The sequence below is a fragment of the Ciconia boyciana genome, chromosome 7 (assembly GCF_034638445.1).
Source record: "Ciconia boyciana chromosome 7, ASM3463844v1, whole genome shotgun sequence".
NCBI classification, from domain to species: Eukaryota; Metazoa; Chordata; class Aves; order Ciconiiformes; family Ciconiidae; genus Ciconia; species Ciconia boyciana.
The window spans coordinates 13,185,279-13,191,789 of record NC_132940.1 but is presented as its reverse complement, the minus strand read 5'-3'; positions in this window follow the sequence as shown (position 1 = coordinate 13,191,789).

Below are 6,511 nucleotides of genomic sequence, written 5' to 3'. Positions count from 1 at the left end.
CGTATTATAAAAAGTATTAAGTGTAAGCTTATGGTTTCGGGTTTATTCTAAGCCTTTGATGGAGAATGCAAATGCTATTTTAGGGCATACTGTGAAGAAGGCACTTTGCCAAGACAAGTCTTCGGTGCAGACTGTCTTCTTTCATCTAGTATCAGGGTTTTCCGCATTCCAGTATGTCCACAATTTTTGTACCATCGACAAACTAATGATTAACAATTTATATTTTCTTTTTTCTTCACTGCTAAAACTTTCAAAATGTGCATGGCCAGTAACTGATTGCTTTGGGCTCTTTAGTCATATCTCCTCCTGTGAGCATTCCTCATTTACCATTACACTGCCAAACCTGTGTCAAAACTGTCGAGGAGCCACCCTCTGATTTATTTAATCTTTAGCATGTTTGCTTGCATGTTTCTAATTTATTAAGGAGCATGTTTGGTATCAGGCAATTAGAAGTCTAGCTGTAGATGGTATTAATAGACTATTACTTTTTTTAATTGAACTTGTCAGCTATTCAAAAATATATCAATTTAGCTTGGTATTTTGCATAAATTCAATGAGGATGAGTTATATTTGCCAGTTTTAATTCTTCACCAACGTGCTGTATCAGTCACTTCATTCTTTTGCTGTGGCTAGTTGTCAAGACAAAGTGCCTACAACTGTGTATCTTCTTAAATACTCGAACAATATTAGTTTTTTAACAGATCCCTGAACTTTTCTTAGTTCCAAAACTTCTTGAAAACCAACAGTAATCATCTGGACAGCTTCCTGGCTGGCTCCTACAAAATTCTCAGATGCAAATTATCTAAGCTACTGGTTTAAAAATGGTGCTATGCATTGCCTTCCATGATCAGCGAGAGTTAATTATGTCTCACCATCATTTAACAGGACAATGTCATCTATCTTTTCTTCTCAAGACAGAGGATGAGGATTTATAAAATTAGTGCTTTTACAATTTCATCATTTCTAGTAATAGACCAATATTACTGTTAGGATTGTTTTCATTCCAAATACACTTACCAAAAAAAGGGGTTTAAAAATTAATTATGTTAGGCATAGCTTTCTAGTTTCATCCTGACTGATTCTCCTTTTAAAAAATGATGAAGATTAGTCAGGATTTCGGGTTCTTCTATGCTGATTCTTAAACTTGTTTGGCTTGCAATTATCTTCTGGCAACAAAAAATACTGCTCAACTCTAACTGAAATGATAATTTGAAATAAATATGAAACAGAAGAAAGGATGCAAATGAGTCAGTACTGGCGAGAGCTTTCTCCCACTTCTGACCATAGCTCTGATTTTCAATTCCTCTCTCAAATTCTCCCTACCTTATTAAAAAATTGTATCTATAGTTCAGTAAATTCATCAGTTAGTTCTGGAAATTGGTTTGGGGAAGGGTGAATTTAGACGTAGGGAGGCCACGTGGAAGGGATACAGCACACATTGAAGTGCATCCACACAGGAGCTAAGCAGTGGGATGGAGGCAGAAGGCCATGGCTAGGAGATGCTGGAGGAGGTGGGGACGGACTGCAGCTCTCTGAGGAGGTGGGAGCTGGGCACCAGCCGCCTATCCCCAACATCCCCAGCGTGCGGTGCCACCCTTCACGCTATGGCAAGGGAAGACAGCTATTATGACTGAAATACATCTTACATCTCAGTCACCCCCTTTAAGTTGCTCATAATTGCCTTACCCAAATTCTGCTGGATCTTGAATCCTAGCTTAGATGACATTTTTAAACCTTTCAGCAAAACCATCCTGCCATTTTGCATTTTGCCTGGGCATAAAAAAACCACAGACATGTCATACAGCTTTCCATCATAAATTTTGCAGAGGCATAACAAATTGTATTAGAAGGAAATAGCTCAGTCAGTTTAAATTAAGAAATTCTGTTTTCCTTAATACTGATGACCTAAAGATTTTAAAATTTCAGGTAACTTAAGTGTTCAAGAAATTGAGTTTATTAGCCTCTATATAATATTAATGATAGATTTGGTTTTCCTTTCATTTAAGTTAGTACATTAAATAATATCGATGTTCATTCTGAAGATGGTCTCAGAAATATTCTCTATGAAATTAGTAGAAATTTTGCTATTGACTTCGAGGGGCCCAAGGTTTTACCCCTAGCAATTAGCAGTCATTCTACTGTATAACATGGCTCCCCAAAGGTCTGCAGAGCTCAGCGTAATTATAACAGATTGTGTAATCAGGCTGGCAGGACATGCAACCAGCAAGGAGAACCATGTCTCCCCTTTTGTTTTTTTGATTTTAAAATAAGATGTTTCCCAAAAGGAAGGGTAAATCTAAATGAATGCATTTTCATTATAAATGTCTAAAATGCAAGCTAATGATTAGGATGAGTTACAGAAAAAGATTCAACAAAACATCATGTTTGAAAATATTTACATGTTCTATTTCGTCTCTAATGAGGGAGAAGATGATGTGCAGTTAAGGCTGCCAGGCCATTCTTTAATATGACTGGAGTATTCCCTCTAAAAAGAGGGAAAAAAGAGAGTGGGGGAGAGACAGAGACAGAGACTGAGCCCTGTGAGTATAGGATGGAGTCAGCCTTCAATGAGAATTTACTTTAGCTTAGTGAGTACATTAGACAAGCACATTATTTAGAAAGACATTGCCAAGGTCGCCGAGCCCCAGACTCACTTCCCTTCCCCCTTGCAACTGTTTGCAAATGTTCGGATTCTTAATATTTGTTTGCCTTCCTCCCAAATGCTCCAGTGCTCTTAGTTTAAAAAAACCACGCAAACATCCCCCCCCCCCCAGTGTTTCTCTAACTCCAGCAGCCAGGAGTGACCCTGTTACACCCCCTCCGGCTGCACAGGTCGAGCCCCCCGCACACCCCAGCAGCGAGTCTACGTGCCACGCCAGGCTAGGGCAGCGGGCACAGCCGGGCCCTTCCCCTGGCCAGCAGGTACCGGGTCCGTGCTCAACACCCACCACAAACCCTCAACCTGATTTCCAGGGAACAACCCCAGCAGGCTGAAATAGCTGTGCATTTGCTGGAATTCAGAAGCAACTCCAAAAAAAAAAAAAAAAGAACCAAACCCATGTGCACACGCACCAGGGGGTGGCGAGAAGAGGCTTGGGGAGGGAAGGGAAGCAGATGGGACATTTAATTCAGGGAACAAACTAATTTAAATCTTTCAAGGAGTTTGTTATTATTTCCAGAGTGTTAAGAATGCATTTTTTCCCTGCATATAAAATGCAACGTCCCTGCTTGGAAAAGCTCTAAGAAAAAACCCAACAATCTAGAATGAAGAGAAAAAGAAGTCCAGAATGTTGTGATGATATCCTTTAAGAATACTATTATTTATATATTTCACAGATTTATACAAATAATCATAAATGTGCAGTTGGTGTAGGTCTCTTGGGTAAAGGCAAAAGCAGGCAGATTTATAAAACGGGATTACGTGCCAGGGTGATTGTAATGGCTCCTTCTGTCAGGTAAACACATAATTAGGATGTTTTCAAATAAATTTATTATGCACATGATTGAAGCCAATCCAGGCTGCAGTATAAATATTATGCTTTTTTTTAAAGTTGTATAATTACATATCTACCCATGGAGCTTCTCACCTGATAGGCATCTATTTATGCAACACCACACTGTGGCTTTTCCACAGGTGCTGTAGCAGATACCCGCTGAACATGCAGCCCGGCTGATTTTTAAACTGCAGTATCTCAGCGTTCTCTCAAAATACCAGTTCTGCCTCAACCCCTTTTTGCCTAATTGCTTCTTAGATTTATTGTTTAATTAAAACCGTTCTCGGGTTATACCAACAACAAATCCCACTAATGTGTGTTTTTTCCACATACAAATTATTTTCCGAGGGGTTATGTATCTTCAGCTTGGGAAGGGATTCCGTCCTTCTTGGCTGGGCTGTCATTGCCAAGCGCAGCCTCGTGGTCAAAGCTGTAAGTTGAAGTTTATGATGGCAGCGTGACAAAGCTCTATCTATAGAGTCAAAGTGGCAATACTAAATGCCATTTGAAAGACTGATGCAGTCTTTAAGCCGATGCAGTAAAAACTCTTCTTTACTTTATAGCATTTTCATACCGAGTCTCACAGCACGTCTGGTCATGCACTAGGGAAACATAAATAAGATGTGAGTGATGAGCTGGATGAGGAGGCACCCCAAGAAGACTATGAGGGACGTCACCTCCGTGGCAAGCCTTTCCTCAAAGCCTTCCTCACCTGGCATGGTCTCGCGGGGACACATGGGAAGGGACAGCATGGGGACACACTGCAGCACTGCTCATGCGCTCTGCAGCATCGTCTGAACTCCTCACTAACAAACTGATTTTTCTAGACATCTGTTCCAGCCTGGACATCTACCTCCTGGCTTCAGAGCTGAGGTTTGAGCTCCAACCTCTGTTTGCCTAGTTTGGACAATAGGGAAACCTCTGCTAAAATCCCTGCCCCTGGAGAAAGTTCTAGGCAGACACTCAAGTTTCAGCAGCACAACTCTGCCCCTCAGAAAAAAGTGGTGCTCAGATATAAACTTGCATTTGGATGTTTTTATAGAAGGAACACTGAAAAAATGGAAAGCTTTTCTGCAAGAAGCATGTGCTGCAATTCCTGGAACAAGAACCCAGCTCTTGCGAGGATTCTGGCTATCTCCAGCCTTTCAATATTAAAGGGCTCTCTAGCAGATTAGAGTGGCATAATAAAAGCTAATAAAGATGAAACTGGACAAATTCAGACTAGAAACTAAGATGCCCATTTTTAACAGCAGTAGAGTAAACAGGTTCCAAAGGGAGGTGATAAATCGCTCGAAGCTGGAGCCCGCCGAAGGCACGGCAGTGTTGCCATGGGGCGAACGCTACGAGCAGCAGGCTGGAGGCACAATGCGACCACCTTGAGGGAGGCTCTGGGGGCAGAGCTGCCAACTTCTGTATCCCTGTCACCTTCTCCTGCTTCCTTCTCCATCCTCAGCTCATGTCCCTTGGGTAAGGGACCTTACTCCAGCCCAGCCTCTCCCAAGTGCTGTCGGTGTCCCCTTTTTCCCTACAGCCTCCGTGCTCACCATCAGGTAGCTCCCTTCTCCCTCCTGTTCCCCTCCAGCGTCTGTCAGTGCCTTCAGCCTGCTGCGGAGGGGAAGGCTCAGGCTCTGCATCCTGCTGGGGAATTGGGAGAGAGGCTCGGAGAGGAAACAGGAGTAGAAGAGGGTGTTTGTTGCCAGGGTTGGGATGGGGGGATTGCAACTGTTGCTACCGTGAGGGGCTGCCTCCCTGCTCAGAGATGGGAAAACCGGAGGGTGGAGATGAATCGCTCCCTGGCACAGAGTTTCTCTCTCCTTTTGTCTCTCTGATGCAACGTATAAAAAGATGAAGTATATCCCTGATTCACCCCAGTGCTGGCTCTGCTGTGCCCCAACGGTAATGCAAAGCAGGTACCTGAATTTACAGCTGCTTTACACAGCCAGCGCAGAACGTAGCAACCAAAGCATGCAGCACTTTTGGTCCTACAGCTGGAAGCACTGATATATGTTTTTACCTAAGCAAACCTTTTAAATTCAAAGCAGGCGCAAAGCAATACCCTTTACATTAGGCTGTAATTTTACATATAATTTAGGCCAGCATAAACTATCACTGCTGCAGAAAGAAATGTCAGTTGTCCAACAGCGAAAGCATAAAGGAGCCCAGCCATGGAGAGCAGCCCTGCCTTCCCACCGCCACGGCTCTTCAGCCCAGCCCTTGCACACCCTCACCTTGTGCTGGTGCCAGCATATGCAAGGCTGTGAGGGAAAATGCATCGACTAAAACTTGCCCTTTTTTTGCCAGGTTAGTTTTAATCCAGAACTGTTCCCCAGTTTAATTCATACTGCAGCCACTTCTGTTAATGCAATGGAAAATGTGGTATCAGGTAGGATAAGATGATGTGGATGCTTCTTTTGGTGGCGGCACCAGCTTTTTCTGGATTCAACTGTATGTGAAGGTCAGGTCTTAAAATACTGGGTCTGCCTGGCTATGCATGGAGATCCCCCTCATCAGGAAAACAGGGAAAGGCTTGTCTCGGTGGCAACGCTGATCTGCCCCAGATGCTGGGGAAGGTGGCAGTGGGTGGGAGGAGGCATGGAAGAGAACGGGCTCATCTTCCTCCCGGCTGCTTGCGACAAATCCACTTCAGACAGCAGCTGAAGCTTGCTTGTCTCCCCTTCTTTGCAGTTCCATTTTTAACAGTTTCGATTGCTCTAAACCAATTCCTAAGACACTATATGATGCTACGGTGCGCCACAGGAATGCCCAAGGGAACTTACTTGTACAACTTTTTTACAGATGATTTTGTATCTTATGAGAGTGAGATTTTGAGTGGCAGTTTTGTTTCTTGATCGCCAATTCGAATTGTTTAAGAATTTAGGGTTCTTTACTTGCTTTTCAAAAATCACCTGTTTTACTACACCTCTCCTCCTGAACTCAATTGCACCTTTTCTTTTCCACTCAGAACCAGCTGGAGGATAGGGAAAACAGAAACTGAGTCCATCATTTAAACCAAATAT